This window comes from Macaca mulatta, chromosome 14 (assembly GCF_049350105.2).
Source record: "Macaca mulatta isolate MMU2019108-1 chromosome 14, T2T-MMU8v2.0, whole genome shotgun sequence".
NCBI lineage: Eukaryota > Metazoa > Chordata > Mammalia > Primates > Cercopithecidae > Macaca > Macaca mulatta.
In genome coordinates, this window is record NC_133419.1 from 40,952,380 (window position 1) to 40,960,608 (window position 8,229).

Below are 8,229 nucleotides of genomic sequence, written 5' to 3' on the forward strand. Positions count from 1 at the left end.
TTTTGGAAGTGGTTTGCTAGTAGTTTGTTAATTTTTCATCTGTGTTCATTAGCATATTGGCTGTATTTTGTTGTTGTTATTACATCCTTATCTGGTGTGGGTATTAGGGCATTGATGGCCTCATAGAATGAGCTTGGAATAATCCCTTCACTTTCAATTTTGTGGTAAGGTTTGAGAACTGGTTCTAGTGCTTCTTTGAAAGTTTAGTAGAATTTAGCAATGAACTCAACCTGTCTTGTGGATCCAGTGGGTCCATCCTGGACTTCTTGTGGGGGTTGGGGAGAGACTTTTATTACTGATTCAATTCGTTACTAACTATACATCTGTTCAGGTTTTCTATGTCTTTTTGATTCAATTTTGGTAGATTGTATATTTCCATACTTTATTTACTTTCTTTAGATTTTCCTTTTTTTTTCAATAAAGTTGTTCATTAAGACTTGTATTTTTGTCCGAAGCAACATTCTAGTCAGAGTGACAAATATGTAATTAATTAATGTTATCTTCATAAAATAAATGTAAGTCATGTTAAAGTAATATATTAAAGCACATGTCTACTGTATTTTCCTGAAAGTTACTTTAGATTAGAACTTGAAAATGAATAAGTTTCTTGTTTTATGTATTTATTTATTGTATTAAAACTGAAGAGAAATTATCCCAGATTTAATGTTAGATTGGTGTATTAGTCTGTTTTCATGCTGCTGATAAGGATATACATGAGACTGGGCAATTTACAAAGAAAGAGGTTTGAGGTTCATTGGACTTATAGTTCCATATGACTGGAGAGCCCTCACAATCATGAAGGAAGGCAAGGAGGAGCAAGTCACATCTTACATGAATGGCAGCAGGAAAAGAGAAAGCTTGTGCAGGGAAACTCCCATTTTTAAAACCATTATACCTTGAGAGACTCATTCACCCTAAGAAGAATAGCGCAGGAAAGACGTGCCCCCATAATTCAATCACCCCCACTATGTTCTTCCCGTGGCAAGTGGGAATTGTGGGAGTTACAATTCAAGATGAGATTTGGGTGGGGACACAGCCAAACCATATCAGTTGCTGCAAACATAATGCAATTGTGGTTTTCACCTTTAAAAGTAATGACAAAAACCAAAATTATTTTTGCACCAATCTAATACAACAGAAGATGGCAATCAGTCACCTGAAAACTTTCAACATTTTCTGTTCATTTTAAAATGAATACTCATAATATAATTTGTAAAGATACATGTGATTTTGGAAATATACTCACATTACTGAAAATCTTAAGATTAAATTAAAATACATAATTTATTTGACAGAGATAGAGGTATTATATTCCCACTTAAAAGATATTTTTTAACAAAGCATAACCATAAAAATGAGTTATGCATATGTCCAATGGTTTCTGATGTGTTTAAATGATTCAGCTCTGTAAATTATTAGTAAGCTTGTTTAAATTATTCATTGGGGATCTATATAAATATGACTATGCTTTTACACTTAAAGTATTTTCTAACTATTCACAGTATAGTAGTCTTGATGCCAAACGATTTCTTAAGACCCTTATAACCTTGTCCCTGATATGGAACCTGTACATAGAGCAAACTTCAACTTCCTTTGAATGTCATTTATCAAAAAGCACATGAATAACAATTGAAATATAAAGACCTCTAAAGTGACAAAGATAAATTTGAGACGAAAGATCTGTGTTTGACAAATACGGATTTGTTTGGATCTCAATATAGTACTTTATAAAAAGTTAATCTTCAAGGGTTTCAGGAAAATATTTAAACAATCTTTTAAACTTTTAGTTACTTTGAGACTTAAACAGCTCTCTAATATCTGATTGTATAGTATTTCTAAATATAATTTTATCAATAAAATGTGGTATCACACAGGTAAGAAAAAATGTTAAGTGTCGCATTTCTCATTGGCAAAATATGATTGCAATATTTCTACAATATATCTTATACCAATTAAATATAAAAGTTTAAAACACCCAAACCTAATACATGCCTAAATAAAATGCTAATTCCCTCTACTCCTTCTAATCTGTCCACTTTCTAGTAGAACCACCTTTTCTCAATGTTTAAGTACTCATATGCTTGTGCTTTCTCTCTCTCTGTCTTTCTCTTTCTTAATGAAAAAAAATTTAATTGTATATAGATACATATACATATAAGATCTAGCAAAATATATACAAAATATATAGATACCCACATATCACACGTATAAAATATGATGCAGAATATATTACTATATTATGTTATATTATTCATTATATATTAGATATGTTCTGCATATAATATATATTATAAATATTCAGAATACATAATTTATATGTGCACACAAACATATGAAACAGAAATAGTCTCCCAATTAAATCTTGATTCGTATAAAACTTACACTATCATTGTTTAGAAACAGGAAGGGGAACATCACACACCAGGGCCTGTTATGGGGTGGGGGGAAGGGGAAGGGATAGCATTGAGAGATATACCTAACGTAAATGACGAGTTAATGGGTGCAGCACACCAACATGGCACCTGTGTACATATGTAACAAACCTGCACGTTGTGCACATGTACCCTAGAACTTAAAGTATAATAATAATAATAATAATAATAATAAAGAAAATGTCTGCTCATTTTCAAAGAAAGATGCCTGCTTTATTTTCTAATGTAAAATAATAGTTGCCTATTAAGATAATGCCAGTATCTGTAAAAACAACCCCCAGATATATAATAACTTAAATGTAATGAATGTGCATTTTTTACTCACAGAAAATAGAAATGATTCTTCAGCTAGCAATTCTGCAATTTGTCATGTCACTGTCTTTAAGTGGCTTATACTCTTAAAGTATAAGTTTGTATTAAATTAGTGATTGGGAATAATATGACAATTTTGGAAGTTTTCACCAGCCAGGGCTGTAAGTGCCTCAATCAATGTTCTCATAGTCCACTGTTTAGAATTCAATCACATTGCCATACCGAACTGCAGAAGAGGATGCGTAATGGAATTTAGCTGTGTGTCCAGGAAGACGAAGAAAGGCGTTGAGTTTTATTGGCATTGAAAAAAAAACCCCTCAGGATATTTTATTTTTATTTTATTTTTTATTTTTTGAGATGGAGTTTTGGTCTGTTGCCCAAGCAGGAGTGCAATGGCACAGTCTCTGCTCACTACAACCTCCACCTCCTGGGCTCAAGCGAGTCTTCTGCCTCAGCCTTCTGAGTAGCTGGGATTACAGGCGTGTGCCACCACACCCAGCTAATTTTTGTTTTTTTTTCAGTAGAGATGAGGTTTCACCATGTTGGCCAGGATGGTTTCAAACTCTTGACCTCAAATCATCTGCCCGCTTTGGCCTCCCAACAGGATATTTTAAGGTAAAAACGTACTGTTAAATGAAAATGATTGTTAGTGAGCTACATAAAGATGGCCTAATAGTTTTCCTGAGTACAGGTCAATGAAAAGGTCAGTGAAAAGTACAGGTCAGTGAAAATAAAAATAAACAGTGATAACAAAAGTTATATCCATGATTTAGGGGTAGTAATTTGAAAAGTAATGATATTTTTATAAACAGACAAAAGAATATACTAGAAAGATTATCACAGTGATTGGGAAAGACTATAATAGTATAAGGGACAATAATTGTTCTGGGGAAGATTCTACTATTGGTAGAAATGCAATAGAAATCCAAGTAGATAATTGAACTGATCACACTAAACTTAAAAAAAAAAAAAAAAAAAAAAAGAAAACTCAGAAAGAAAAACCTTTACACATAGTGTGGTTAAAACAAAGGTCAGAGTTTTTGTTTGTTCAGTTGATTGATTTTTTTTTTCCAAGACAGTGGATTGGAGACATTGTGAGTATGCCTTTCCCAGTTAGAAGGGCAAAATAGTGTGTAGAGATTCATGCGGTGAACATTTTTCTAAGAAGTGACATAGAAAATCAACGGGAAAACCAAAGGAAACCATAGATGTTTTGAAAGAAGTGATAGGCTGAAGCCTACGCTGTGAACCAGGCAGAAAACTGTAAGACTCCAGAATGTGAGAAGGGAATAAACTGCCTCCAGGGTATACACTGCCACTGGGGAACCTGGCAATCCAGGCCTTAACCCTACCTAGTGCTGGAGTTGATTGAGTTAGCGGTAGGAAGTATATGAGAAGGAGTGTCATTGGGGCATGTTCTGTATGCAAACCCAGTTTCCAGCAGGCATAGAAGGAAGTCACTCCCGATCTTACCTCACAGGGGGCTCACAGAAGTCTGCCAACTAACTCAGGCAGCTGCCAAAGGTTGAAAAAAACTTCCAACTAACATTTGCAATATAATTTTGAGTAGGGACAAACCCCCTTGGCCAGAACTCAAGGGCAAGTAAGAAGTGTGCTGTAGTCAAGGGCACAGGAGCTGGGTGCCCCTGCTTCACTGGTAGACTGGGAGGGGCATGGCCTGAAAGCCATGGTTTCTGTCTCTGCAAGAAAATCTATGGTCTGTGGCAGTTTTGAGTTCTGACTACAGAATGCCCGGAACTTAGCTAGGTGCTGCTAGTGAAACACGATGAATGTCACACCTGCCTTGCCAAGTGTGTGGAAGCTGGGTGAGGCTAACTGCCCCCTGTGATCCCCTACTACCCATGCAGACTCTTCTGCTTCAGCGGAGGCAGAGCTGCTCCTCTCTGAAACATTACCTCAGTGGGCAGAGAACTGCCCACCAATCCCCACTGGAGCCACTGCTTGTGCCACACATGAAGAGCCAGAGAAAAGTCTTGCCTGGCTCAGGCCCCACCTACTTTTGCTCCTCTACTCACCCTGGTAGCTAAACACAAAGGACAGAAGTTTCTGGGAGCTCTATGGCCCCACTCATTGGCTGAGATGCCAGAGCACCTTCCTTGGGTAATATAAAGCAAGCGGAAATCCCATTACTACTGCCACAGCTGGTGCTTTATTGGAAGCATCACCTCCTAGATGGAGTCCAACTGATGAGGTCTATTACAACAGAGATCCCCAACCCCCAGGACATGGACTGGTACAGGTCCCTGGCCTGTTAGGAACCAGACTTCACAGAAGGAGGTGAGCAAGTATTATTGCCTGAGCTCCAGCTCCTATCAGATCAGTGGTGGCATTAGATTCTCACAGGAGCACGGACACCACTGTGAGCTGTGCATGTGAGGGATCTCAGTTGCATGCTCTTATGAGAAGCTAATGCCTCATGATCAGAGGTAGAATAGTTTCATCCTGAAACCATTCATGTCCCCAGTCTGTGGAAAAGTTGTCTTCCATAAAACAGGTCCCTGGTGCCAAAAAGGTTGGGACCACTGCATTACAACATCTGCAGGCAGAATAACACAGTGCTCAGGAAGGAGAAAACTTTTTCATGATCTCAGCTATCACCATTGCCTGCATCGCCCTGCCTAACCAGGAGGTCCTGAGTCTGTCCGCATGAATAGTTCATTATTACTATAACTGGCATTTAAGAGAGCCCACACACTAAGGCTGTTTATACCAAGGAAACACAGAGTCTATTTTACTCCTCTGCTACCCCCATCACAGCTGGTGCTCGTATCCACTGCTGGGAGTCTTGATGACAAGTCACATAACTGGACTCCTTAGAGACATTCCTCAGGAGCAGCCTGGAGTGTGGCAGTTCCACTAGCTGGCTAAACCTAGAGGAGCAGCAGGATTCAGAGTACTCTGGCCCTCAGGTACTCCTACTCCTAAGGAAAATGGAATGCACCACATCAAAGAATCCAGGTGTGTGGTCTCGAGTCCCAAAACTTTCTGCTTGTGGGAGGTTTCTTTCAGCAGAGGCATAGTGCAGTGCCAGTCTCAGCAGGGAAATCTGCTGCTCTACCCCAACAGTCAAGCAGGCTTGTAAAGGGTCTTGGAGAAGGGGATTTCTTCTTCCCCTCACTCACCAGTACAGACAGAGCTGGGACTTCTCCCACAGGAACTTGGCACGGGTGCACCTGTAGACAGCCTTACTGGAACACTTCAGTGGGACTGAATCCCCACAGGAGGAGGGCCCTCCTGATTCAGGCTTGTACAAGAGGTAGAGTTTCAGTGCTACATCAAGCATTAGCATTCTTGTAGAGGAAAAGAGGTGCCTGTCTAATCTGAATGGCTGGAACACTGAGTCAAGACTGTGACTGGAAGGTGGATCACTTTCCTGCTGGCCTGGCAGGTCAGCTGTGGTAGTTGCCTCCCTTCTCCCTGAAAAGACTTCAGTGTATTTCACTGAGAGCTTCCAAGCCATATCTGTCAGGGATGAGACCCCTGCCCACCAGTGAGTGTTGCATTTACCTACTTTTTTTTTTTTTTTTTGAGATGGAGTCTCGCTCTGTCGCCCAGGCGAAGTGCAGTGCCACGATCTCGGCTCACTGCAACCTCCGCCTCCTGGATTCAAGCAATTCTCCTGCCTCAGCCTCCCAAGTAGCTGGGATTATAGGCACTCACCACCATGCCCAGCTAATTTTTGTATTTTTAGTAGTGATGGGGTTTCACCATGTTGGCCAGGCTGGTCTCAAACTCCTGACCTTAGGTGAGCTGCCTGCCTTGGCCTCCCAAAGTGCTAGGATTACAACCATGAGCCACTGCACTCAGCCACCTACCTGCTTTAGCCACAGCTGGCCTTTACCTGTAGACACCTTCCTTACTGGCCTAAATCCTGAACTGTTCAACCTAGTAAATTAAATACTGGAGGAAAAATAAGTAAATAAAAATGTGCATAGCACTGAGGAATGAGATAAGCTTCAGGACACTTCTGCCAGTCAAACTCCACAGGAGACAGTGAACCTGCTCACACACTGAGCACATTGCTACTACAATTATCATCTGAGAAAGCCATCATACCAAGATTCTCTATAATGAAGGAACTCATACAGAGTCTTCACCTATGAAAATATCCAGAGCCAAATCAGGGTACAATAAACAGTAAACATTAAAGTCATTTCCTCAAGAGAAAAAAAAATGGAAATAAAGAAACACAGTTGAATCACAAATAAATTAAAAAATAATTAAAATAGCCTATCCAAATGAGAATAAATCAGAAAATTAATTTGAAAAATATGACAAAACAAGGTTTTCTAACACCCCCCAAAAATCTCACCAGATCGCCAGCAATGGATCCAAATCAAAATGGAGTCTTTGTAATACCACATAAAGAATTCAGAAGGTTGATTATTAAGTTATTCAAAGAGATACAAGAGAAGTATGAAAACCAACCTTAAAAAAATTAAAAATAATTTAGGATATGAATAAAAAATTTTCTAAAGAGATAAATATTTTAAAGGAAAACTAATTATAACTCTTGACAGTGGAAGGCACATTTAGAAAGTTACAAAATGCAGTGGAAAATTTGAACAACACACTAGACAAAGTAGAAGAAAGAATATCGGAGCTCAAAGACAAGGCTTTTGAATTAACCTACTCAGATAAAAATGAAAAAAGAATTAATTAAAATAAATGAACAAAGCCTCCAAAAAACATGGGATTATGTTACATGGCCAAACCATAGAACCATTGCTGTTCCTAAAAGAAAAAAAGTTTGGAAAACTTATCTGAGATAATAATGGAGGAAAACTTCCCTGGTCTTGCAAGATTTAGACATCCAAATACAACAAACTCAAAGAAGTCCTGGGAAATTCATTGCAAAAAGACATCTCCAAGGACATCACAATATAGTATATTGAACTATCTAAAGTCAACCTGAAGAAAAGAATTCTAAGAGCAGTGAGACAAAAACATCTGGTAACATATAAAGGAAAACCTATCAGATTAACAGAAGATTTCTCAGCAGAAACCTTACAAACTTTACAACCTCAGAAGGGACTGGGGTTCTATCTTTGGCCTTCTTAAGCAGAATAACTGTCAACCAACAATTTTGTATCCAGCAATACTAAGTTTCATAAACGAAGAAAAAATAAAGTATTTTTCAGAAAAGCAAATGCTGAAGGTTATTGTTACTACCAGACTAGCATTATAAGAAATGGTTTTAAAAGTTCTAAATCTTAAAATAAAAGGTTGATATGCACCAGAATAGAACATCTTGAAATAATAAAACTCACAGGAATGATAAAACTATAACACAATGAAGAAAATAAAGTTTTTAGGTAGCAATCATCATAATGGCTAGAACAGTACTTCACATCTCAATATGAATGTTGAATATAAATGATCTACACGCTTCAATTAAAAGATACAGAATTACAGAAATGATTAAAATAATCACAAAACAAAATCTGCTGTCTTCAACATACTT